This window comes from Phasianus colchicus, chromosome Z (genome assembly GCF_987193195.1).
Source record: "Phasianus colchicus chromosome Z, bPhaCol1.hap1.1, whole genome shotgun sequence".
Classification (NCBI taxonomy): domain Eukaryota; kingdom Metazoa; phylum Chordata; class Aves; order Galliformes; family Phasianidae; genus Phasianus; species Phasianus colchicus.
This window is the reverse complement of record NC_143476.1, coordinates 59,462,503-59,489,811: the sequence shown is the minus strand read 5'-3', so window position 1 is coordinate 59,489,811 and position 27,309 is coordinate 59,462,503. Positions and strand designations below refer to the sequence as shown.

At 37.2% G+C, this 27,309-nt stretch overlaps 1 protein-coding gene across 6 annotated transcripts in view; it reads right to left on the bottom strand.

Moving 5' to 3' along the window:
* Nucleotides 1–27,309, bottom strand: part of BNC2 (basonuclin zinc finger protein 2) — a 341,707-nt gene that overhangs the window by 50,704 nt on the left and 263,694 nt on the right. The gene's annotated exons all lie outside the window — the stretch shown is intronic.

Sequence of the window (27,309 nt, the reverse complement as noted above, 5' to 3'; positions counted from 1 at the left end):
AACCTAATGCTACTAAAAATATGTAGTATGTTGATTGTCATACCGTCTCATAGAGCAGAAATATACATCTTTCCAGCTCACCCCTCACAAGCATCAGAAGTCTAGCATATGTTATTTTTCTAAAAGAACAGCTTGTTTTAAGCTTTGTTATTGTTTTCTCGCCCTTAATAAACATTCTCATTCTTGTCAAAATCTCATTAACTGAAATATTTTTCCCTAACACATGAACATAAGTCATACTTCCTCAAAGGTGATGGGATCCAAGTTGGTTTAGGCTTATTTCTAGTACATTTTTTAAAAGTGAGTTAGGTTACGGTTTTCGCATGTCTTCATTATTCCTGCTGAAGCCCCAGTACATCAAATCACAATCAGAAACAATCTTTTTTGTTAAGATGCTATTCAGTATACTGCTAAATAATTATGTAACGTTAAGATTATGACAGGAAGAAATTTGTTCTTGGAGAATATGTAAGAGGGCATTCATAATTAATTCAAATATGTATTAGGAGGCTAAGGGAAGCAATCATTTAAGACACTGCTTATCAATATTTACATAGAGTTAGCTCTTACGTCTCTAGGAAGAGTTCTTAAGACATCGTTATATGTTTGTCTAAAGATTTTAATAAGTAATGGCATGCTGAAAACACTAGGGTTCAAACCTGGCCTTAGTGAAGCCAGTGGAAACAAGTGCATGCCCTTGGACTACCCTGGGCTTAGCCCAGAAAAGCGAGCTTTAACCTAAGCCATTCTCAAGTCCAGGCATAAATGCAGATGTGTGTAAACCAAGCTTGTGAGCATAAAGCTGTTCTCCTGGATGACTGAGGTGGTGTTTGTCTGGCCATAGTTGCATACTAGAGAGCACACATGGCATTTTTGCATGGGTGGAAGTGAAAAGAAATGTGCGTCTGTGCCACTGCCAAGAAGGGTTCAGCATTAACTGTACTCATGCCTGAAAGAAGTCACTGTGCTTTCACCTGTCACTAGGTGTTCAGGAGAGACAAGGCTTCAGAGCTTTCGTTTTCATAATGCTGAACACAAACATTTGAAGAATTTCTGCACCAACTCATGTTTTAGATAAATGTTTCGACGTCAAAGGAAACATATACTACTACTATATAGTATATGTAAACATATGCTACTTTATTTTCACTTGATTTGAATATTAGAAATGCCTGGGATTTAGTTAATGAGAATCTAACCTGGTTAGTTTCATATCTCTTGTTATTCAAAAGTACTCAAATTTCTTTCAGTTTTCAGCTCATAATCTGGAAAGTTGTTAGTATTTTCAAAATACCAGGATTTCTTTTTTCCAAACTTAAAAGGGACTGAAATAGGTTTCATACTGCAATTTTGATTGCAATATTCCCTATGAAGAGACGGCTGGGCTTCATAAATATAAAAATCTTCTGATGTTTGAAGTCTCTGTTGAAAATTCAAAAGGAAGTAATTTTCTCTACAAGGACACATGGTGACGTGTCCTCCAAGGCTCCTTGTCCAAGTCAAACTGATATTTGTGCACAAATAATGAAGTACAAAGATGTAAGCCAAATGTATTTACCCTTTCTCTGATAACAATCTTTACCATCATTATAGTCCATTTCCTTACCAGCATTGAATTAATGGCTTTGGATAACTCTTCTGCCAAATGTATCATACAAAACAATTAGGAATTTTTAAAGGATCGAAAGCATCTTCTGGTCCCAGTGTGTCTGTACCCACTGGCTGACAATATGGCTAATAAACATTTTAGAAGTAAAGAAAAGAGAGCAAAAATTACTATGATCTCTGGGATAAAATACCACTGTCAGCACATCAAACAGTAGAGAAAATTTCAAAATCACGATATATCTCAGATTCACAACACAACTAGTCTTCCTGATCTCCCTCTCAGAGCACCAGATTAGCTTAACCTAGGCCCAATCCAGAATACCTCTTGGCATAATGACAGTGCACAAAGCAGACATCTGCGTGGAGAGAGCTGCCAGCATTGGGGCACAACTGAGGCTACTGCTACAGGAAAGGCAAAGAAAAAGAGTCAGCTCATTCCTGACTGAGACAAAAACAGTGAGAAACCATCTTGAGTTTTCACACAGCAAAAAACATCCCTATTCTCAGCACAAAGTGAGTGGCAATGGAGCTTATTAATGTGAAGGCTACTCCAAAAGTAATGCCTCCTATTTTATTATGTTGGCCCACAATAACAGAGCTGAATGGATGTTGGTGGTATGGCAGTAGAGGTTGAACTTTCCACCAGTACTCCATTGCATGTTGATGCCATGTGACAGATGGCAGCAGAGGGAAGTCTGACACTGCCACTCTGGAGTCTAGCATGGAAGTGTGCCTGAAGCAAAGATGTGGAATTCATCTCCACATGCAGAAAAAAATGGCACCCACTGACATTCATTGACACTTGCAGAACATTTCTGGAGACCAAACAGGGGATGTGAGCACAGTGAGGCAGTGAGTAGTGTGTTCACAGGGGTGGGAAAGTCAAGCCACATTCTGTATGGCCGCACACAGATGTCACACAATAAATGAAGAGCATCTCCATCACCTCATCTGCATGAATAGGTGCATTTCAATCAAGGAACTGTCTATGGATTTGACTATCAGCTTAAATATATTGGAAATTACGATGGCAGCATGGAACATCACAGTTTGTGCCAGGTGAGTCCCAGGAATGCTCAGAGAAGGAACAGAAAAAACACTGTACGCCAGTTTGTCAGGACCTATCGAACCAATACTAAGCCAAAGGTGCCAGCTTTCTGGATCACATCATTACTAGTGATAAGACATGGTGTAAACACTACAAGTTTGAGTCAAAATGGCAGTCCATGGAGTGGTGATGTGAATTCCCCATCAAAGAAAAAGTTCAAGACACAGCACATAAAATGATATGCACTGTATTTTAGGATAGGAAAGAGATGATCCTTCTGGATTTCCTGTAAGCCAGACAAACCATCAACTCTGACAGCTAGATCATGACATTGACTAAACTGAAGGCTCAATATTTCATTGTCAGGTCAGAGAAGAAGACAACCTTTCTCTTGCAACATGGTAATGCCAAGCCCCATACTAATTTAAAGATTGTGGAGCACAATGCCAATCTTGGCTAGACTGTCCTACCATACCCACTGCATAGTCTAGATTTGGAGCCTTCTGACTTCCATCTAAATTGCTGCGTTTTTCCTGGATAGTCTATTACTAAATCTCTGATTTTATCCTTCAGTGAACACAGAATGTTCTGCCTAAAAACATCTTTTAATGCAAATTATAAGATGAAAGAACTGTTAGATGTAATAAGTGTAGATCATCTCCTGTACAGGTGCTTTTTAGCTGAGGAAGCATAAGACCTAAATTAGCCACTTGGATGTTGGTGGACTGTACCAGAGCGCATCACAAGGACTAGGTTATGATTTTGTATTACCAAAAGGATCACATTATATATTACAATAAATCTACTTTTGCAGCAAGGAAAAAGAATTTGTCTCTTAATGTAAAGAAGGAGAAATACCTGGACTATTGACAGCTAATGGCTGAACTGAGCACCACAAAACTGAGGGCAAAGATGAATGCATAGAAGCTCAGTTTCATTCCATTACTGGAAAAATAAAAGCACAATATCCTACTACTACTAATGTGTGTGTTTCTACATTCTTGTATACTTTAAGAAGTTGCTTTAATGAATGAGGTGTGGCAGGTTTTCATCTCTGTTGCGAACCCCTATGTAAAGGTAAAGATATATAATGAATTATTCTTGTTTAGGAAAACAAAATATAGGTGAGATTAGTCATGGTGAGAGAACAAAAAAACAGAATTAAAACAATAAAACTTTCTCAGATCAGCTAAGAGCATCTTTTTCATGTTTAAATTCTTTGTCTCCAGTCACAAGTAAGTGAGTGTTTGGTGCCTGTGCAAGTAGTAGTAAGGAAGAGATCTAACAAGATGTAAAACTGATTTCAGTCAGGTCTGGGTAAGGTGCTAATACAATTTTTGCTCAGCCTAACAGAAACCAAGGAAACTGCAGCTCTCCTCTCTACCTTTTACAAATCTGTAAAAGTTCAAATTTTACGTCTGTTATATGGAACTACGCCAGATCGCTGGATTATACTTGTGATGAGCCCAAAATAAAGACCCTTCCATTTTACAGACTGTCTCAGCAGGTGTACCACTATCTCTTTCTGCAGCAGAAACACAAACCAGCAGTGTTGCAGCAAGGTGACCAAAAGCTGCAGTCACTATATATAGTCCAGTACTGAATTCTGACTAAGATGTGCTGGTTACGGGCTGTGTTACTTTAGGCTTGTAGCATAATGTCAGTGCTACATGAAATCACAAGTCTGGATTCATATTCACTACTCTGGACATAACTCTTCTTCACAGATAGACAGTTTGGATAAAATTTTATATGAATTTAGAACCTACACAATGTGAGAAAAAAAGTCAAAATCAAATCCATAGAAATAAATGAAGATACCAGCATTTATTTACTTACAGTATTAACTTCTTATACATTCATAAACATATTTGCAAAAGTATACGTGTATATCAAAGACCTTATTTTCTATGTATGTAGGTAATCCTGTACTGATTTTGCATATTTGTGTAGAGGCACACCCAAATTCTCGGCTGAGTCTCTGAATGTCACCATAATTTAAATAATAAACACTAAACATTAAAAAGACATATAGCTATAAGCAACTACAAGCTTTACAATTAAAATCAGTTACAGATCAGCTGTGTGGTAAAAAGGACAATAAAAAAGGACAACAAAAAAAGTGCAGAAAGGGACTTAAAAATGGTTTTTGAAAGCACAAAAACAGTTAATATAGTAATCAGGAAAAATTGAATTTATCGTATAGGAAGCAAAAGATCAGTCAATTTTACACAAATTATAATAGGACTGGCCTTCAATGGATTTGCAGTAGGTTTGCACTGTGTTATGCGCAAGTCAAAGCAACACACTTGCCTACTTGCTCACCCTGGATATACTGAAAAGGCCAGAAGCACTAACCTGAGAAAGTGGCACACTGCTATCACAGTGCAACAAGATTATTGAAGTGAAAGCAAAAAAATAAAATAACCCAACAAACTGAACAAACTCACAGAAAATCTGTTCTAGTCGATCCCTTTTGTATAGGTGACAGATGATGTGTCAGCCAATGTGTGTACCTACAGGTTTTGCAGTCCTCGCTCCTCTCCTTCAGCTAGGTGATGAGACATGAAATTTTAGTGTCTGTGAAACCATGGTCAGACTATAGGATTTGCTACTTCTGTTGCAGTTTGGGCATTTTAGAAAACAGAATAAAACATGCTCAGAAGAACAAAGTAAAATATTTACTGCTGGCTGTTAAACTACATCCTTCAAGTTAAGGCTAATGTGCTTTCCAATGTGGGAACATTACCAAGGGGTCAGCATTACAGCATTAAAATTTTAGAAACCAGGACTCTCAGGAGCAGTGCAAGCAAAGGAACACAAATAGAGTGATGGAGCCACTGAACCACAAACAGTAGTTTTTAAGTGAAAAGTCATGCAAAGGTACAAGGGCCTCAGGTCTCTGGTGTAACAGGTACATCTACGTCTGCCTATCAGCTCACTCAAGTGCTATTAAAGGCCGACCAATCCATCTGAGTGGGCCCATTTGCTCCTTGCAGGTACAAATGGCTATTTGCTGTACATATGCGATTACACACTCACTTCCTTTGCCCTATGCTAACAGCATGTAAAACAAAAAAGTGCCATTTTATGTACACAAAGGCACTTATCTGGGGCCCTTGGGCTCTGAATACAAAGCACTCTGAGTAGATTGATGGTACTGCGGTGGGGACAAACAGGAAATGGACAACTGTGTATTTCCCAGGTTAATAGCATAATGATTCTTTATTACTAAAAAACTTGTGCTCTTCACCACCTTTTGCTACTGATTCTTCCACAGTAGAAAAATATGATGTAATGGAAAGCTGCCAGCCTCTGTTTAGGCAAAGGATGCTGCGAAAGTCAAAAGAGGCAAGGAGGGATTCTGGACTTGTTTTCTGATTGTTATTACCTTATTTCTTTGCAGTTTCTGTTATTGCTGATTTAAATCCGTGAATGCTCAGTGAATTTCTTTGCTTAGTTAGGCCACAATACAACAACGCCTTTGTAGCAAAAGCTGGATTCTATCCAGAGTTTACAACTCCTTTAAAAATACACTTAGATGTAATTAGCAAAAGCTTAGGTGACATATACACTGGATGGAATATTTCATCCATGAACCTACAGGGATTGTGCCTGAATTGCATGCATCATGGCAGGTGCTGCGAGTTTCACTGCTTCTATCAGCTTAGATCCCTGGTGAAAACAACAGCAAAGCAATTCATTCAAAAAACAAAAACTCTCCAACAATAAACTCTCCAACAATTCCTCCCTCCTTCTCTCCCACAAGCAAATAGTCTTTTTCCCTTCAGAAAATTAATCTACACAGAAAAGCATCAGGCCTGTTAAGGGTGTCACTCCACATAGAGAGTATGATTTGTGCTAAGATGCAGGCTACACTTTTTTAAAGGATTATGCATTCATAAACCTTGCTGTACAGAGTGAATTTTTTTCTCACTCTCCATCAAACACATTTGTTACTTAAATGAAGTAGCAGTGTGAAAGTATTCTCAGAAATATTTGCATATCTTCACCAAAAACACCAACATCACCCCCCTGCCAGGCAGCATTAATAAGACTAGCAATGTAATCTCATGATTTGTACTTTTTACTGCCCCTTGGTGACTCACAGTCCAAACATTCAGGTAGTTCTCAGCATCTTGAAATTTGGCTTTGTGTTAATTTTTGAACAATATCTGCCATTTTACACCTCAGAGCTCAGACAAGGCAGCACAGTAGTTGGTGTACAGATGTGACAGAATGTTTTTATTCAGAAAAAAGCTCCCTGTTTTTGACGCACTGGAAAATGTACAGCCAGAGAACGCTTGAGGCGAAGATGCCACACCAGCCTTACATCTGTCTGCTTTCATTTGTCTACAACTGTGCTTATAGATAAAACAAGCCTTCCAGATGTCATCACAAGCAGCGTTCATATGCTGACTTCACTGAGATGCTATTGTTTGCTGCCAGCATAACAGAGTTGTAAAACTAAAATATTTAAACTCTGTGCTACTCAACACAACTTTGAATGTCACACAGGATCTTATTTCAGGATTAATTAATGTACACCCCAATAAAATAATCATGTGTTAAAAAACAAAGCTAGCAGGGCATATACAGTATGCTGCCCTTTTTCTTTCCCTTTTTTTTTTTTTTTTTTTAAAAGATACTGCTCTGATTCCAGGAAACACAGCAGAGCTGAAGAAGTTGCCAGTAAGGGAAAAAAACATATAGCATATGTTTCAAGAGAAGGGGTGAACATATCTATACAGCATGTGATAACATTTTCCGTATTTCACATATTTTCAACTGTCCCGATTTTGTTGAAGAAGGATTGTTACTGAAAACTAGGAGATATATTTTAAAGGTGTATCTTGGTCTGCAGTGATTGTCACTAAATCTTTATTATAGCTGATAGCAAATAATTAACATTTTGCAGAACTCATAGGTTTTCCTGTACCATTTCCCTTTGACCCACTGTGGTACCATTAATGACTTAAAATCACAGGAGTGCATTCTCCTCCAGGTGACCATTCTGCTATGGAATTTCTGGTCACATATAGTGATTATTACTTTTTAAATTCTTCTAGCTGTTTGTGTAGAAGACAAGCAGATATTTTCCTCTCCACGTATTTCTTAAGTCTAAATGTGACTCTTGAAACTACTTTGTTTTGTTGTTTTTTTAGTAATTTGAAATTAACCAGAGAAAGTAAACTTATACCATGGAAAGCACCTCCGTTTCAATTCTAGATATTTCTTAACATGAATGGATTTATAATCTAGAAATGATAAACATTCCATTCTTGTCCTTTTGTGAAAATTATCCTACTGGAACACTGCTTACAGTATTCCTATCATGCCATATGGAAAATATTCGGTTATCTCTATATTAATAGTTTTTATTTCTGAAAGTTTTGAGTTACTAATTCTTAGATAAGTATGGTAGGCTGTAAACATCCTCAAGAATTTTTAGCAAATTGCTTTGGTAGACATCAAATTTCCAAGGAGTGAACAAGTACAGACTATACAAACTGAGACAGGAAAATTCCTAATTTGTGATAAAGTCTATAGAGGCTTAACCTTACATTTACAGGGTTTGTGGTACAAAATATAAATAGCTTTTAGTAGCTGATCCATAGGTTACAACAGAAAGTGAACTCTAAAGCTTGACTGAAGATTTCTTATAATTTCTGCCAGGTTTTACTCATGTTGCATGAGGCCATATCTGCAACTTGGGTAAAGTCCTTAGAGAATACTTTCCCATAACTTTTAACAGCTATATTCTTCCTACTGGGATTTCAAATAGTGAAGGAAATAGCAGGGTAAAAATTGTATTGTGCATTCTTAGCTGATCTGCTGAAGGGTGAACACAACCACATACCTCATGACTAATTGCAATTAGCATTATATTTCCTTCTCATTTTTTAATGTTCAAGAAAACCTAGAACAATAATTTGATCAAACAGCAGAAAGCAACTGAGAGCTCACTTGTTTCCATTAACAAAAAAAAATTAACAAGTATGTAAATAAAATCCAATGTGTTATGACAAAACTGAAGAGTGAAAAGTCATTTATTTACATCAGTGCTGTTAAAATATTGTAGCCATGATGCTAGAAGCGTATACAACTTAAAATGTCTAAATGGATCTAAATACACATATTTGAGGGTAAAGACACTAAGAAACTTTGCCAGAAAACAGAGCCCCATATGCACTGCAGAACTTTGCCAGTTAAACTCATCCACTAACAGTAAAACACATCTTGCTACTTGTCAGCCATATGTACTTCAAAAGAACCTGGAGCATGCAGCTCTCATTCCTTCCCAAACCCTAGTGCTGATTCAGTTTACTGTCTGGAATACCTTATGACTATTTTATTTAACTGTAACAGAAAATGCATACTACGGATTATATAGAAAGCCATCAAATTTCAATCATTTCAAATTCCAAAGTTTCTTAAGTTGGTAACTGCAAATAAATAAATAAATAAATAAATTTCTTACGCAGAGAAATATACAGATCCACATCCACGTATATACTTACACATGGAATTTGGAGAAAAAGCTGCTTGTGAATAAACTGTGAATGACTTGACCTTTTCTTGTAATAAATAGCTCTTATTTGAAGACAGCATATGCCACATCCTCTACACTTTAGAGTAAAATCTGATCAGGTCATCTATACAAATCATTTATAACCTACATATTCTGTTTGTTTACTGCTTGATCCAATGGACCAGAACCAGACACAATGATCTCAGGTCAGCCTATTCAGTTTTGTTTCAAACACAAAGCACTGCCTTGTAATCTTAAGCAGCAGTATATCTGATTATGGAGAATAATAGAAAGACCTGTATTAAGGTTTGTAACACCTGCTAGATGTTCTCCCCAGCTAACAATTTTCAAATTTCACTTTTTGTGAAATAGTGATCTTGGGAGCTACGTGAGTTTAAGTCAGAAGCTCTGTAATTGGCCCTTTTTAAAACTGAATTTCAATGTTACTAAGCAGCATTTGATCCAAAGAAGAGACCCTGCTCCTCTTACAAGGACAAAATGACCACCAGTTTACTTGTGTTGTTTAACACAGCAGGAAACTCAGCCTGCTCACTCTGACCATTCTTGGTAGGATGGGGAGAAAAAAAATGAAAAGAAAAACTCATGTGTTGAGTTAAAAGACAATTTACCAAGACATAAAAGGAAGGGAAAACAATAGTAATGATAATATATATATATATATATATATACATATACATATACACAATGCATATGTATATCAGAACAATTAATACACACTGCAGTTGCTCACCACCTGCTGAAAAATACCCAAACAATCCATGAGCAGCAGTTGCTCCCACAAGACAGTTCCCTGAGTTTATAGTTCAGAATGATGCCAAATAATATGGGACATCCCTTTGGCCACTTTGGGTCAGCTGTCCTGGTTCTGCCCCCTCCCAGTTTCTCGCAACTCCCAGACCTCTTGTTGGCATGGCAGAAGGACAAGATGAAATGTCTTTGGCTCTGTACAGTGCCCAACAACTAAAACATCGGTATGTTAACAAGCTAATGCCAAACATAGCATCACACTGGCCACTACAAAAAGAAAGAAACACATCAACTCTGTCCCAGCTGAAAACAGTACATTTGGGAATCATGAAAAGGGAGTTATTTTCATCGTAAGCTTTTGTCCCTCTGCTGAAAGCTGAAGGTAAAAGTTAAGGGACATGATTGTCAAGAACCAAAACATCCACTTTTACATTACTATTTCACATAAAAGCAAACGACAAGGACAGAAACTGTCAGAGATTTGAATATGCCTTAATTTAGGGGCCTAAGCCTTTATAATACTGAATAGAATTTAAATTTTTAAGTGTAAATTTGCTTCTGAAGATGAAACATGAATTCCAACCTGAGCTTTTTTGAAAAGGGTAATAAGGGACTCATTTGCACATGCATTCACAAATACTAATATCTAGTTAGTGGACTGTATCTGTGAACTAAAAACTTAAGGGTGAAAAGAATTATACCTCTTAGACTTAATGGACATCTTGCAAGAGAAAGAAAGGAATAAAAGAGAGACAAAGTCCATCCAAAACCTCTGGAAAGAAATTCATGCTTTTCCTGTCACACAACACAGAATTAGGTATACTTCTACAGTGTTGACTGTTACCCACACACGCATTTGTCACTTGCTTGTAATCTATGCAATACAGGTACCTTCAGGTATCACTCATAATCAAGAACAGAACGCACTCACTCTCCCCTATTATATCATCAGGAGCAGTTGTGCTGCTGAAAAAAACATGCAGCTGGGAGCTCTGATGCATGTCTATTAGTGTTCCCTCTGGTCTATGAAACAGAATCTGTTGTTACTGTAAAAGTCCTGACCTAAAAGTACAAGAATCCCCATGGTTACACTTCTTACATCTGGTTCATCTAGTCATTGGACCAGCATATTCACAGGCTGTCTTGACTTACAGTTTTTAATGCTTTATCTTATGGTTTCTTATAAAATCTGTCACACTCTTGATAACCTGTGTTCTTCTGTGAATGAATGCCTGTAAGAATATGAAGGTGTGTTCTGTGATTTCACTGAAATAGTTTGCAGAATGCAAAGTCCATGCTAGAGCCACAATGTCTTTTCACTGCAGCTTGCCTGAAACAGTCATCTTTTCTGGAGCTGACTTCACTTAAGCCCTTTGAAAATAAATAATTCCCAAAAGCACTCAAGATTTCCCTGAAGACTTTGTCAAGCTTCGTGCTTCACAGGTTTCCACTCCTTTGCTGTAAGGCTAATGCATTTTAGGGATGTTTGCTCTGATGCAAAGCTAACTTAGGAGTAAAAATAAACTGCCAGTATTTTCAATACTGTTGGAAGGGAAAGAATGCTAAGTGCTAAACTTAAATTACCAGAGTTGGTAGCAGATCCTTAATAACCTTCTCTTTTGAAAATTTTTGCTATCTCAGAGGAAAAGACATTCAGTAAGAGTACAATGATAAACATTCAATCACTTAAAAAAGCAACAAAATCCCCAAACAGCCTTACATGAAGGAAAAATAATAATTATATGGGAGAAGATGATGGCGCTCCATTTTCAGTCTGATGCATGAAACTAGAAGTGAATCACTGTAATTATTACTGTATGTTAATTACTCACAAGCCATCCTGCTTATCCTTTGTGAACACAAGCAGCTACATTCAGCTTGTTTCAGATGTGTCTGTCTCCAGAAAATTTTTACTAGTGTTTGGATAAACCAATATGTTTTTTTTTCTTTAAGTATCTAGAAACAATGTATTTTTGCATAGAATTTAATCTGCATGATCAGCAATCTTCTGATTAAAGAATACATCATTATCTTAGCATGTCTTCATATGTGTAAAATAATTATTTATTTTTCAATTCTGCTCAGTAGACAGGGCATTCATGTTACTGAAATGTTAGTATTTTATAATGCAAATGGAACTGCATAACAGAATTTTACTTCATATCTATATTGGAAGACAATGTCTTTTTTTTTTTTTTTTAAATAACCCAATTTCACATTTCAGAATTTCTCATGTATGTTTTATAAAAATGTATGAGAGACCTAAAAACCATGCAGAGCCATAACTTCGAGCTGGCTCATTTGTTTCCATTTTATTACAGTAGTACATGGTGGGTATCTAGCTCTTCACAGAAAGTAGCACATTAAATCTTTATTCTAATCTGTTTTAACAGAACTATATTAATAGTTTAATACTATTTTGTCGAAGTGATGAAATACCATTCAAATAAGACCAAAGAGTGCACCGAACCCCAGCAGTGACCAATCCTGAAAAAAAGACACCAACAGTATTACTTCAAGCAATCATCAAAAATAATGCTTCCTCTTTCTTGATAGCTCAGCCCTTGCATTCTATTTATTTCTCGTTTCTTCAGATGAACTCCTAACTCTTGCTTAGTCTGAAGGCCACCATGCACATATAAAACACATTGTTTATATTGATATCCTCTATTTTTGACAGACTAAGTTCATATTTGGGTCCCTGTAATGAGGATATTGACAATTTCACAAAAAAACTCTTCTGCAATTTCTTGAGTATGTCTCAGAAGAAAGCTGAAAGAAAGGAAATAATTCCAGTAGATCATAGCTTTGTGTTATAGCTTAGATATAATGGAAATTAATTCAAGTTCTTTGTATTGTCTGTGTCACAGCACTATCCAATCCTAGCCACGGGGAGGATGAACAGCAAAGATCCAAAATTGGTCAGGATTTGTTTCCTTTTCATTGTCTTCTGAAAAGAAACTTAAACACTTCTGCTCTCTCACTAACTGACTAGGCATGAATTTTATACATTGAAAGCATGTCCATTTCAACTCATTTAAATAAAATGGGGACTATTACATCATCTGCATGGTTCTGTAAACCAAAATGATGAAACAAAGAACACACAAGTCTATGCTCTATGCTTATGGTCTATGGTCGCATTACCAGCCCTTCTTCTCCAGCTGTTTCCCCAAATACCCGATACTTCCTAAGTTCAGTCTGGAGACTGAAGGAGCATTAGAGGGAGAGAGAAATAAGAACTAAGTCTAAGTTAACTTCTGCAGGGCACAGACCTCTTTCTAAACCATATGAGAAAGACACAGCATCTGCTGTGAATCAGTTTTCCAACACAATAAAACAGGAGGCACTTCTTTCAGAGCAGCCCTCATAAAGAAATCACTGAAAGCTGAAGTGCCTTTGAGGCCTGTACACTAGTTTCCCACTCTTGGCCTGACACAGCTTAACAATGCAGGTCCTTGACAGCACAGTACAGGCTTGTGGGAAATAAGAAAAAAGCATTTATCAGTATTCCTTTTTACCACATCTCCTTTGAAATTTTATTTAGGAAACAAAAGTGATTGGAGTGGCCCTTGTTACTCTCTTGACCATTCTGACAAGGCTACAGAAAGGGTGCCAACCTTGTCTTAGGCTCATGTAACTTTCCTGGTATCCATGAGCTTTCAGAAGTGGCTGTTAGATGTACGAGCAGCATGAAGGTCCAAGAGGTCTTGTGGGAACAATTTTCTGGGACCATTTCCAGTCTTAGTGTTCAATTTCACTGGAAAGATGCTCGATATGCAAGTAAAGAGTTCCAAGATGTCTTGAAATCTTCACATACATAAAGGTGGAATTTCACTGACATTGCACTTAATTATGATTTTTGTTTTGTTTTGTTTGTTTTTGTCTCGCTCATGTTTGATGTTCTGAAAATTTTGTGGCTACATTTCTAGACTACAGCTCCTCTGCCACGGCGCTGTTTATTTATTGCATTTCTGCAGGATTTTTCCCTTCACATGTTGTCCATTAATCCAGATTAGCAAATGCATAATCTGTTTCTCACTTACTACACAGGTTCCTCTCTGTCACCAAGTAAAATAGTTATATGCACTGGCATAAAAGTAGGCAAACAGTAGTTTTAGAGGCTATGTCTGTAACTTTGCAAGCTGGTTAAACTGGAAGTATCCATTTGTCAAAAATTCACCTCAATTCTCTTAGCAAGAGCCGAGCTATCCACATATTGAATAAACTTTGTTTATTAAGCTATTATTCATATTTTCAAATATATAACAACTTTTTGTGTTTAGGAGATTTTAGGAAAACTGTTGCTGCACTTCTCAGGGCTGTTTGCTATAAAATTTTAATCACAGAAAAGACTGAATTCATTACTGGAGATAATGTATAGAGAAACTGAAAGTATGTCTTGTCTGCCTCGTGTTGGACAAAGTGTCAGGGCTTGTATGCTGGAGATATGACTGGAGCTATCAGTCTTTCAAAGACAGGTAGCATTTTCAGGTGTTTAATTTTCATAATGAAAAATTTGGATATTCTCCAGATCAAATCAGCCCATTGGTAAGGCAATTCTAGAAGTTTAAATAATAATGATCATTAAAATAGTGTTCTGTTGTGTCAGTTTTATCATGTTGTGTTTCATGTCATTGTTAAGCTTTCAAGACAAATATTCATTATTTTTAAGTTCAGGTGGGGTTTTTTTGTTGTTGTTTTTTGGTTTTTGGTTTTTGTGTGTGTGTGTGTGGATTGATCTTAAAAGGTTTTATTTTTAAAATGTTCTTTTTGAACAATTTGATTTACTGTATAACTCAGAAATTCATTACTGGTATAAATTCTTAAATGTAGAATTTAATGTGCTTAGCTGAAGATAAAAGTAACATTTTAGCCTCTACATTCTTTCCTTTAAGAATTTCTTTTGAATTGTTCTTTTTTCCCCTGTAACATGCCTCATTCCCTTTGTACGTTACAGGTTTTCATGATTCAAGGGTTAAAAAGTCAACCTGAGGTCTATAAATCAGAAGACAGTTTTACTTATCAGAGCACTGTTTTTCACCTCAATAGACTGTTGGTTCTGTTACTGGTGCCAGGCTCTGCCTTATCACTTAACCATCAGCCCTGCATAGTGGAATGCTCTTTATTTGGATTATTTACTTCTACTATAAACAAAGATTAGAGCAAAAATTTCAACTACGGGGCCCAACACTGTCAAACAGTTGCTGGAAAATCACTGTCATGTGTTGTATAAAGTTGCTTGCTTTTCAAAACCACAACTGGCAATCAGTACTGGAGAATTTCACACATGGTAAGAATGATGAGTAAATGACCTGGACTTCTCTGTCTACGAAACCTTGTTTTAAAATTGAGAAGTCAGTTATCAAACATAACACAAGGTGAATGTCATATATGAGGGCTGCTCTGGAAGTAATGCCTCCTATTTTGTGAGGTTAACCTACAACATCAGAGACAGATGTTGGTGGTATGGCAGTAGAGGTTGAACCTTCCTGCCATCATTCCATTGCACGTGTTGCTATGTGAAAGACAGCAGCAGAGGGGCAGTCTGACACAAGGGCAAGGACATGGAAGTGTGTATGAAGCAGAAGTGTGTAATTGGATTCTTCCATGCAAAAAAATTGCAGCCATTCCTATCCATCAGTGCTTGCTTAATGTTTACGGAGACCAAACAGTGCATGTGAGCACAGTGAGGCAGTAGGTAGTGCATTTCAGCACAATGGGTCACCTCCACTGGTGCAGATTTTTATGAGTGCAGTATGCAGGCTCTTGCTCATGGCTGGCAAAAATTCATGGCTAATGGTGGTGGCTATATAAAAAAATAGTTTTCTGTAACAGAGAATTTGCTCTTTCACATAATGCTTATGTGTTGTTTGTATCTATTATACTTTCCATGGAAATAAATAAGAGGCAGTACTTTTGGAGTGATCTACGTGGTTCATTAATCATTTCAGGAGACTCTTATTCACAGAATTTTAAATACAAATACTTCATATTATAGAACATTATTTCAATGAACATTAATATTTAAACTACTAAAATCTCCTGACTAATCTGTTGACCAACCAAAATGATATCTGGAGAATATCCAGATTTTCCATTATAAAACTTAACCACCTAAAAATGCGACATCCCTTTTAAGGATGCTTGTTGTCAGCTTCTTGAGTATCTGCGTATGAATGTTCTTCTACGAAATATAAAAAGTTAATCCTACTTACAAATTTCCTTTTCTGAAGAGAGGAGAAGGGAAATTTTGACTCTATGGTTTTCTTGGAAGAATTAGAAAGTATTAAATTCTTTGTAAAATGGTCAGTTGTATGTAATTTTGATTATGTATAGCAATATATATGCATTATTATTGTCTCCCAACAGTCAGCAAGGCACAGCTAAGCATAATAACTTCTCTATTTTTCATACAATCAAATTAAAAATATAGTCATTAGTAAGGCAATACACAAAAAGCCTGTGAAATCTTTTAAGTCCATGAACCTGGCTGTTACAGTAAGCATTTTATTAAATAAATTAATTTTACATCACAATAAGAAATTTATTTCACTACAGAGGGATGGTTAAGTTGTACATCTGCACGCTTAAAACACTACAAGACAAGAGAATGTATCTCTGAAGAGTTATCTACTCTGGACTTGAAATTTCATCTGTTAAGTACAGAACTAACACTCAAGGACACTAGCTCCTATATTCTGAGCAAGATAGAAAGTAAGACAGAATTATTTGACCAAGCTGATAAGCTGTTTCAAAAAAGTGCAAAACATCTTAATAGGGAAAGCTTTCTGTTCTCAAGTTCTGTTATCTCAAAACCTCAATTTTCAATTATTTTTAAATCATTAAAAAAAAAAAAAAATTGTTGGAGAGTCCAGAACCCAGAACCACATAGAATTTTAATATACCCATTTAACTATACATGAATGAACAAAATACTTTAGTACCTGGAAAATTTGCTACTATACTGAATGATTAAATAACATCTCATATTTCTGTCAGAAATCACAACAAAGGCATTATAATAGCACAGACTTTCACTTGAACAGAAACATTGCTGTTTACCTAAAATTGAACCTCTTTCTGCTTTTCTTTAAGCAAAAAATTAGAGGAGTTCTGAAAGCTATCTGACAATTTTTTTGTAATGATTGTAATTAAATAGTCCAGCAACAATGACAGGAAAAAGAAGGAAAGAAGGAAGGGAAGGAGGAATGGAAGAGAGAAAGAGAGAGAGAGAGAGAGATAAAGAATGGGGAAATAAAGAGTATAAAGTGAGAAAACTGAAAAACAGTGGTATTTAGTTGATGTAAAGTAAAAAGACTGTTTGTGCCCAGTACTTTGGAAGAAATTGTTCAGGAACAGTTCATCCACCTGAAAGTGTGAGTCATATAATGCTGCCCAGGTCAGTGAGACCTCTGGTGATCAAGTCAGCAAGTACCTGTCATACAAGCTAGACTGTCCTGGAAGTGTAGACCTTACAAATCCTTTCATTTATATATAACACGGAACACCCAACTTGTTTTGTTATAATACTTCTACTACACTGCTTCCTTTTTACTCTCCTAAACTCAAACAACTCCCACATGAAAATGGTTTCAAAGACATATCATGATATTATGAAATAAAACACATGAGCTCTCACTGATACAAACAATAACAGTTATAACTTTGAAACTGATCATAAAATAAAGATCTTATAATCTTCAGATAAGCATTTGTTTCATTTGCTTTCTTTGAGCCCATTTGTGCCAAGCTTCTTGCCCAAGCCACCAGGCTGATTAGAAGTCAAAGCAGTAGTAAAATGCTCAGAATCAACAGTTAACTGATTTCTCATGATTGCTTGAAGTTCCTTGTGCTGCTTGCAGAAACCAGATGTAATATTGTCAAGGTGTGATGTAAACCTGTTTGCAGATGCTTTGCAGCTACATTCTAGAACTCCCTGAAGTTTTCATCTGAATTGAAGGTGCACCAGCCTAATGTGACTGGGATTGAAGAGGTAGTTCTCTTCTGTTGCTCCTTCTAGTAGCCAGGAAGAGGAATGCATGGATGCATTAGAGAAAAGAGAAAATACTCTTGGCAAATACAGGGACCAGAAGTCAGACTTACACCTTTAACAGGGAGAAAATAACACTGGAAAAGGAGTTTATAATATGAGCAGTAAATTTAGTTGGAGATTTAGCATATGGTTTGCAAAATGGGTATGCTAAAGGAGAAGATGACAGAGAAAGGACAGCAATTAAGCTCTAAAGGAAAAACAAATCTACATTCTTGGCTCTGAAGATTCCTGCTCAACAAATGGATTGTAAGGAAAAGAATTTCCTGTGCCTCCTCCTTTAAAAAAGGCAGTGTCTCTATTATGGGGATATTAATCCTGCATACAGTCAAACACTCACTCCTAGCATTTCACCCCTGATAAGGCTTTTGATGGAACTTCAGGTTGTTCCTGGTGTGTCTGCTCCTTTCTCTGTGATTCAGGTAAGTACTTCTTCATAATATCACTTTCTGGGATCAAGGTGAGATATTTAGAGTGGAATTCCTCTCTCCTAATACACACAGCATAAACAACTCGGTGGGTTAGACTCTAGCTCAAGCTGGTACAGAGAATGTAGCGTTTCTAGATCATCACTCAGATCATCACTTTATAAATCTGCTGCACAATGAGAGAATGCTCATCAAGGAAGGACTCATTTCCTTCCCATGACAGGACAAGAACTCTATGTGAAAAAGTCCATTTGCAACAGCTATCACGTTTATCTACAGTCAGGCAAGCTGAACTGCACCCTTTAGAATGGGATGAGAAGGAACATTAAATGTTCACAACTGACATCAAAACAAGCTCTGAAACAACTAAATCTTGCATGATGCTTTACCTCTTGAAAAATTGGCAAAAGAAATGCCAAAAGAAGTGATAAAAAAACTTTTATAAGATACCTTGTAAGGTTCTTTTCAGCACCTTACAAAGCAGGAAAAAAAAAAAAAAAAAAAAAAAAAAAAGCTCCTTTTGTGAGGAGTTAGGGGAGAAGATTTCATTAGTGTTTTGGAAAACTACTGCTACCTCTTTCAGTGAGTACCACAGAAAAGTACAAAAATAAACCAGTACTTTTACTGAAGGAGTAGAGTTTATAATAGGAAGCAGAAGATTCCCCAGAATCATTCATTAGGCAGTAAGGACAAAATAAATACTAAGAAGCCCCTGCTGGAGTAACAATCAAATCAAAGCAAAACAAAAGAAGCAAAAAAACCCATTAAAAACCAACAAACAAAAAACCACAAACAAATAAACAAAAAACCAACTCCAACTAAACAGAAAAACAAAAATAACAAAAACAATCAAACAAAAGAACTCACCTCAACCACCATTTGCTGAAGGAATCAAGAAATGTACCATCTATGTACACACCCTATGGCACTGAATTAAAGTCAACATGCAATCTCAGCTACAGAATTTCCTGGCTACACAGTTCTTTATCTTACAACTTGAACATCATTTAATTGTGCTTTGCATGATATATACTGCACAAGCTGTGTATATGTGACATCCAAGGATAGGTTGAAGGTTTAATCTGAAAAAATTTCAAGAAATTGCAATTAGCAGCCCAAACAAATTTTGTTTTCAAGAAACTTCAACGTATTGTGTGTGGTTCCTCCTCCGGTGTTATTTATGGCACCCCCAATCAGCCTGCATGCTATTGAATCAAAAAAATTTAGTTTACGAAATTTTAACACAAGGGGATACTTGTATGTGTGTTTGTGATACCTAAGCCAGTGTTAGGAATTGGTTTTCAGGAATCAACACATGTAACTTTCCAAAGTCTTTGCCTATTCTCTTTGTTTTCTTGTATATTCTATTATCTCTGAAAATAAGATAATTGGAACACTCAAAAGCTAAGAACTAATGAGATTTAAAAACATGAAAGTTCCTCATCAGCCTTGTAAAAACACTCTTCTGCTAACAAAAAAGACACTCCTTTTTCCTGATCCCAAATACCTTCATCTTCAACATTTTATAATAATTCCTTTCTCTCTGTTTTTTTTTTTTTTTTTTTTTTTTTTTTTTCCCTGAGAAAAATTCATCATCTTCTTGTTTTCCAAATATGGTCACCTCAAATTATCTTTGAATTATTAGGAAATATGTTTATCTGGTAAAACAGGAACCTTATTCTTCTAAATTCCTGCTTTCTTAGACCATATATTCATAGATTTCCCTACTCTAATACTCTAGCTACAAAGATGAGAGGGGCTAGCTATTATTTATTTATGTTACTTATTTACCAAGAAAGCTCAATAACTTATTAACTTCCTTTCGCTTTCTCAGCCAAAACCAGTATCCAGTACTTCTCTCCCATTCCACCTCTCTTCATCTTTTGCAGAAGCAAAAACTTCAGGTGAAATACAGACTGTTTGTAATAAACACTGTTTATGCATAAAAACACAACTTCATTTTATTTTGCATTCAGAAATTATTGGGAAAATATTATTAATTGTTTGATTTTTACATGGAACTTGGTTCTTAACGTCAATTACAAATGATTAGCTTTTGCTGTATAAAAAAACCAAGGATTGTTTGAACAACTTCTAGCATAGAATTCACAGCTTCATACACTGCAAAAACTATGCAGGATTCTCCTGGCAGATTTGTGACCCCACACAGCCTCTAGGGGACAAAAAAAAAAAAAAGTAAGTCTGCATCTCCTGAGGTATGGAGAAGGGAGTGGATGAACACATGTAACTAGGGCTCTGCAGAACACACTGGAAGGAGTACTGGTGGATATACAAAAAAGAATTCATGGCAGAGGCAGCATACAAAGAAAGGCAGAAAGACAGTAATTGGGAAAGGTTTAGACAGGTGAAGAAAGATAACTTTAGAGAAAGCAAGTGAAAGAACCTTGCAGAAGGTTCTGAGAACCTATGGCATGTCAGCAGACTTGTCAATAGCCAAGTATACTGTTTTTTCAGTACACTCTAAAGGAATTAACTGAGAAGATGGAGAAATTCAGCAGGTTTGGACATCCACTCATGAGTGGAGGCCCCAAAACTTAAGTTACTGACTCATCCCACATGCACACCTTTACCACCACACAAGATTATCTTGGTGTCTCTACTCTTTGGGCTCTTTTATTTTGGAGAGACATTGCAAACTTCACTATACCAAAGAGAAGGAGAGTATGATTTCAGCAGGTCACAACACTGGACTTCTTCCTCAGGATGTAACACTGTAAGACTCCCTGACACATGCATAATTATTTGTATGTAAAGGAAAACTGCTAAAAATGACTATTGAAGAACCTCTCCTGAATGTCCAAAAGCACTGGTGAGAAAGATTTTTCTTAAAAATTGAAAAGCTTCAATTCTAGACACTGCAGGAAACTTTTTTCCTAACTGAAGCATTCAACTTCTTGAGGCTCATTTATACTCTGAGGAGAAACTGAAACACAAAGATGTGCTCAAAGCCTATCTTCCTCACCATGCGGCCAAATCAGCTTGATTCTCATCTTGTGCTAATTTTACATTAATGGAACTTGATTGATTTCAGTAACACTTTCCTCCCACACTGGAACAACTACTATTGTTTATTCTGACTCAAAACAAAACCAAGAAATCCTTTCACTGAGATGCCCAACTGGAGCAGTATTTACTATTATTGGCCACAGAGCAAATCAGTTCCTCTGGATGAATTTTGATCTCCACTGCTTCAGCACAAGCTCAAGAATGTTGAAACACAGTGAAATGTGAAATCAACATATGGGTGGAAACACCAAAATTTTTTTAAACCATTCTTTAAGGTTATTCTTAAGATCCACTGCAACGGTGGTGGAAAAGATCCAGCACAATGTACTGTTCTTTAATAGCGACGTTTAGTTAATTTACATTCTCCATTTGGGTTTTGCTCTAACTTGCACCTTTATTATGTGACCTTTATTCCGGATGGCCTCTGAGGTATCATATACAACAGGTACTTCCATGCCCTCACTTCAAATACAAGCCAACTGACTTCTTTGCTGAATTTGAACCTTTTTTTTTTTTTTTTACCTTTGCAAAGTTCCAAATAAAAGCAAAAATTCCGTAACTGTGAGTCTGCTGGATGCAGTGTCAGTTTCTAACTTTTATTCTCAGGGAGATGGCACAGCCTATTTTTTGCTTAGGAAAAAAAATTTAGCATTGACACAGTTAAAACATTCTCCAAAAATGTGCAGCAAGAAAAGCAGCAAAAATAAATGCATCAGATAGAGCGCAGCTATCAGAATCACTAGCTTTTTGCAGAATTCTTATGTCAACAGTCCTAGTAAACAAGTGTTAATATTTCTAGTGGAAGAATCATCCATGGGGAATTCAGTGTAGTTAGCTGCACAGAGCACAGAATCAGATCGGAGAGGGAATTTTGTCAGCTTCTGCATGTTGGCAGTATGTGCCTGTCAGAAGTGTGAAATGGAGCTGCTTCAAAGCTGAGTAGGCTGTGACCTGAGCGCTGCACATCCATGCACTCAGTGTGAGAGGATCAATGACAGCATTTGCTGGGCTCTAGTCATCCCCTCTGCTAATGAAAGCAGTCCTGAAAGGCATAATGCAGGGCCTCTAGGCAGCCTACAGCCTAGCATTAGCAGAGTTTGTTATAAGCTTGGCCGGTGAGTGCAATGAGTACCAAAGACCCCCCTCCTTTATTGCTCTACCCCACCAACTCCCCCTGGCTGTCTGTTTAGTGTCACTCAGCTGGGATGGATCCCGTTAAAGATCTGACGCTTAGCAAGGACTCAGAGGTGTCTGGAACGCCTGCCTCTAATCATAAACACCACAGCTGGCAATGATGTGGTCGAGAAAAAAAATCACCTTGATCCAGCAGCACACATTCTCTTTGATGTTTCTGCAGTGAGTTCACTGCCCAGAGAGAAAGGTACTGCTTAAAAAAAAAATAATCAGGCTTCACATTCTCAAATCATAACCATATGACTCTCAATTCCAGGCTTAAAAAAAAACATCACAGCCCAATCCCAGGAAAACACAACATTTTGTTCTGAGAAACTCAGGGAAGAAGCATCTGACAATGATAACACGAAACAGGTTTGGAAGATAATGGCAGTTTGAGAAGAAAACATTTCCAAAAAATTCAGACTGCCACTACCAAAAATGGAAGAAGCCTTCTGCCAAAGATTGCAAACTGTGGTGACCTTAAGCAAAAGACTGTAGCTGATTCAAGGGAAAAATGAAAACTTTTCAAAGACAACATTGCTTGTGCTCTGCCACTGTTTATAAGTGCCTTATGCCCTCTTGCCTTTCGGGGTGGCCTGGTAAACACAAGAGCTCCTCTGTATTTTCCAGTCCTCCGCCACAAAATTCTGTTAAATATTCAACTCTGTGAGCATGTTTTTTGATTTTTTTTTTTTTAACCCTAAGAGGTTACAAAGAGAATTGTGAATTCAGTGCAAAAGGCTTATTTCTTGCCTTACTTCTTATCATCTTCCCCATTGCTGTATACACGGTGATCAAATATCCAATTTTGAATTGGATATTTGAAATATTTTTCTTTATTTTCATATTTTTTTATTTACTCATAGAAAAACAATACTTTCTTATTGCACTGATTTCCTTCTAGGCAAGAAATGTTACGGATAAAATTTCCTAAAAATCTGAGAAGACTGTTACACGGTCCATGCATATCTGTGTTGTTGTCTCCGTCTTCTACGCCATCCTTTAGTCATATGCTAACACTGATAAAGAGCCTGATTCAAAAATCTAACTGCCATGTGAAGTATGATCTTGCTTTCATTATTCAAAACAAGAGAGCATTACAATCAATTATGAAGTCCTCCTCAAGGCTACATGAAGAAAATGACATACTAGATGTACTGTCTAAGTAGAGATTTATCTGCTCAAGGAGTAAGGAAAAACTTGGAACTAGCTTTAAAAATCACATCTGAGAAGGTAACTTCAAATTTTCCTCCTCTTTTCACGTTTCAAACCTGGCATTTATACATGTAATACCAACAGCTGGCACAGAAGCAATGAAAAATAGTCATTTTGGGGGTACTCAAGCATATTCTTTGCCTTTCTGGATATTCTTTCAAAATGTCTTTTTTCATGATTTCACACTACCCGCAGATTCATTACTGTGGTCTTTGTTTCCCTGATAAGCAGATTGGGTTCAGTCCCTCAGAACCAGAAACTAGCATATTTTCCTGAACAGAAAAACTAAAGCTGATTGCATGATTTCATTACCTTTATATTAAAATGCACTATATGTAGCTCAAATTGATCAGAGCTGTCCTGACACAACTAAAGCAGAGAAGTGACATACTGTATACAAAACACAGAGCTCAAGAGTGAGCGTAAACTGAACTACCATGTCATGGCTGGAAAATCTGGAAGCTGTATTCCAAACCCATGTGAAGCTTCACAGGCTTCTTGTGCTGACAGCTTTCCCTGCAATTCCACCAAATGCTGCGGATTCAGATAAGACTCAGATTTATTAAGTTTATGTACTGTTCTATAGTGGTGTGTGTGTTTGTGTGTGTGTGTGTGAAGGAGAGGCTAGCTCAGCCAGGCTGTGAAACATCAGCCATTTACATACCCCTATATGGCAATTTTTTCTCTTACACTGTGTATAAGCAAAATACAATTAAATAATAGCCAAGATCTGCAGCGCTAATGACATCTAAAATGATACAAGGAAGTGGTGTCCATGTGCACGAATGTCTTATTTCCAAATAGCAAGAATTAAAATCAGTACCAGATAACTGTTACTCATGTACTGTCACTAGCACAGGTTTAAAAATAAAGAGATTTAAAAATTAGGAAAATCCTGTTTCCTCAGGCCTCATGGAGAATTATGGATTTTACTGCAATGGCACGTACAAAGCTCATTTGTTTACCTCCGTGTATGTGAGGGTTGAGAAGGTGGGAGTCAAGATACACATCCCAGTCTTCAAAGGAAAATCAGAGCCAGTTATGGTCCTCTATGGCAACCTCACTATGAATAATTCTAAACTTACTGGCAAAGCCTATTACCTGTGATAATTCCCTCTTTTCCCCTGTTCTTACACTGTTGTAAAATACCAGAGGTGAAACCAATTAGAAATCAGTCTAATTGTGAGTATGGTTTTCACATGAATATAATTTTACCCCAAGGAATTTTTTTGCCTGCCATACTTTAACATGACAAAAACATTATAGAAACATTACTTATCACAAGCATCCCTCCAGTGAGAAGCATAGGAGAGTTGTCTAATAGATTTCCTTCATCTTCATTTTACAGATGAGATTTAAATGAGTGAGAGAACAGAATGGATGAGAGAACAGAAAAAAAAAAGCCAAATGCTTTCCCGGACACAAATGGATATACTTTGAGGAAGTAAAAAATGTATTCCATTATGACCTCAACTTGACCAAGAAAAGAGCACTTCCAGGTAAGAGAAGAAAATTAAAAAATATTTGGTTCTAGAAGGGGCTACTCCTGCTTATACGCTGGAATAAGAGATTCATGACTGGATCTAAAATGCAGGTTGTCTCCAAATGCTGCATCGCTGTGCACTGAAATTCAGTTCATCTTACACATTCACCCTAATGCTTACATGTTGCTTTAGCGCTGTGCCATTAAATATGGTCTGTTGCTTTAGAATGCTGAAGGACCATGATTCACATTCCCCTGAAGTGTACATGGCACTGACTTGTTGCCTGACCTGACTTGCTGAGTGCCCTAGGTTCCTCGGAACTGGCCAGGCCAACATGCAGCACATGAGAGTGGTGCAAAGCTCCAACACTAGACAGCAGTTTAACCTGGAAGCAAATGCTTTGTAACTCTTAAGGGGCCACAGTCTGTGAATGCATTCAGCCCTTCGCTGCTGAACCGGCTCAATTCTGTGTTCAGACAGCTCACTCACAACATGACAGAGGAAGTAACACCTTGCACCAGCTCCCCAGGGACCCTTCCAGATGAACCAGGAGAGAAATTGACAGGCTACAAAGGCACTCTCGGATGAAGGGAGACTGCCTGGTTATAAGGATGAGATGTGCAGGTCAAACTGAAGTCTTTGGGGATCGAAAAACTCATATTTCCTGTCCCACTCCCCCATTAAAGAAAGCAACCAAATTATTGTACTCAAGCCCTTTTATTTGTTCTACTTTTCTATCATACGCGGCTAAGCTTGTTTTAAGCTTAATTGCACGAGTGATTATAAATCATTTAATTTGGACACATGCATGAATTCCTCATGCTGAAGTCAGATCTGTGCAGCTCCTTACCCACAAGAAGCCCTCTGTTTACTCATCACACTGCCGTTCACGTGGATGAATAACAGTTTCAGAACTGCATCAGAAATACATCATTGTGACCCTCCCACAAAACGTTCTTTTTTTCTCTTACTTTTGAAACTGACTATCTCCACTTGTTTTGTTTCCCTGCTGATTTTGGTATTTTCTTTGGGAAACTGATGGTTGCTTTTCATAAGCAGGAAGTCTTGATATCACCTTGCCTTGCATCTGTTCTCAGGCTTCTGTCGCACATGATCCTTGTTTGCAGAATGGCCTCATCAAGAAGAAACTGGAGTACTTTATGCTTTATGAAGTTTTCTCAAGGTTTAGCTTTTTCGCTTTTTTTTTCTTTTTCTTTCTTTCTTTCTTTTTTTTTTTTTTTCCAAGAGGTGATTGAAAACAGAAAGAAAAAGGCTGTGTTTTGGTTTTAATACTCTTTTTCTGAGACCATCTATGACAATACCTCCTGGAAATTGCTCCTGTCCAATAACATGCTCAAGGTACTCTTTTGCCAGAGGCATTCACTCATTATATAAATCAAACAAGCATACAAAAACAGACAAAAAGTGACTGGTAATGCCCAGTGAATTCCTGTGCTCAGCTAAGACGATCTGGGTGCATTGCATGCAGATGTCAGGTATTTTAATAAAGAGCTCCATTGTGCAGGGCCCCACTACTCCTCCATCGCTCCCAGCACTCCCTTGAAAGGGGGGCTGTGGGGGGACAACCATTCCAGCTGGGCTTGGAACCTTGTCTGAGTCAGGAAAACCACAGCTCATAAGCAAAGAGGAAGCATAATGTTCTACAAGGACAAAACATTAGCAAAAATGTCACTCAGCCCCAGTTCCACATGTTGGCTGCCACGGCCTCTTCCTCCTAGCATGCCCGATTGATATAAATTCCATCTGCTCAGCAGCCAAGTGACAGAGAAGAAATACCGGCATCTGGTCTCTATTGCTGTCGGGTTTTTGTTCCATGTTAGACCTTAGCTAGAAACATATGAAGAGATGAAGGTGCTGGCAAGCGACTAAAAGGCTGCACTGGCACAAATGAGACTTTCTGATGCTTTTCACACTTCACTCTGGATTTTTACGGGGAAGAAGGCGGAGGA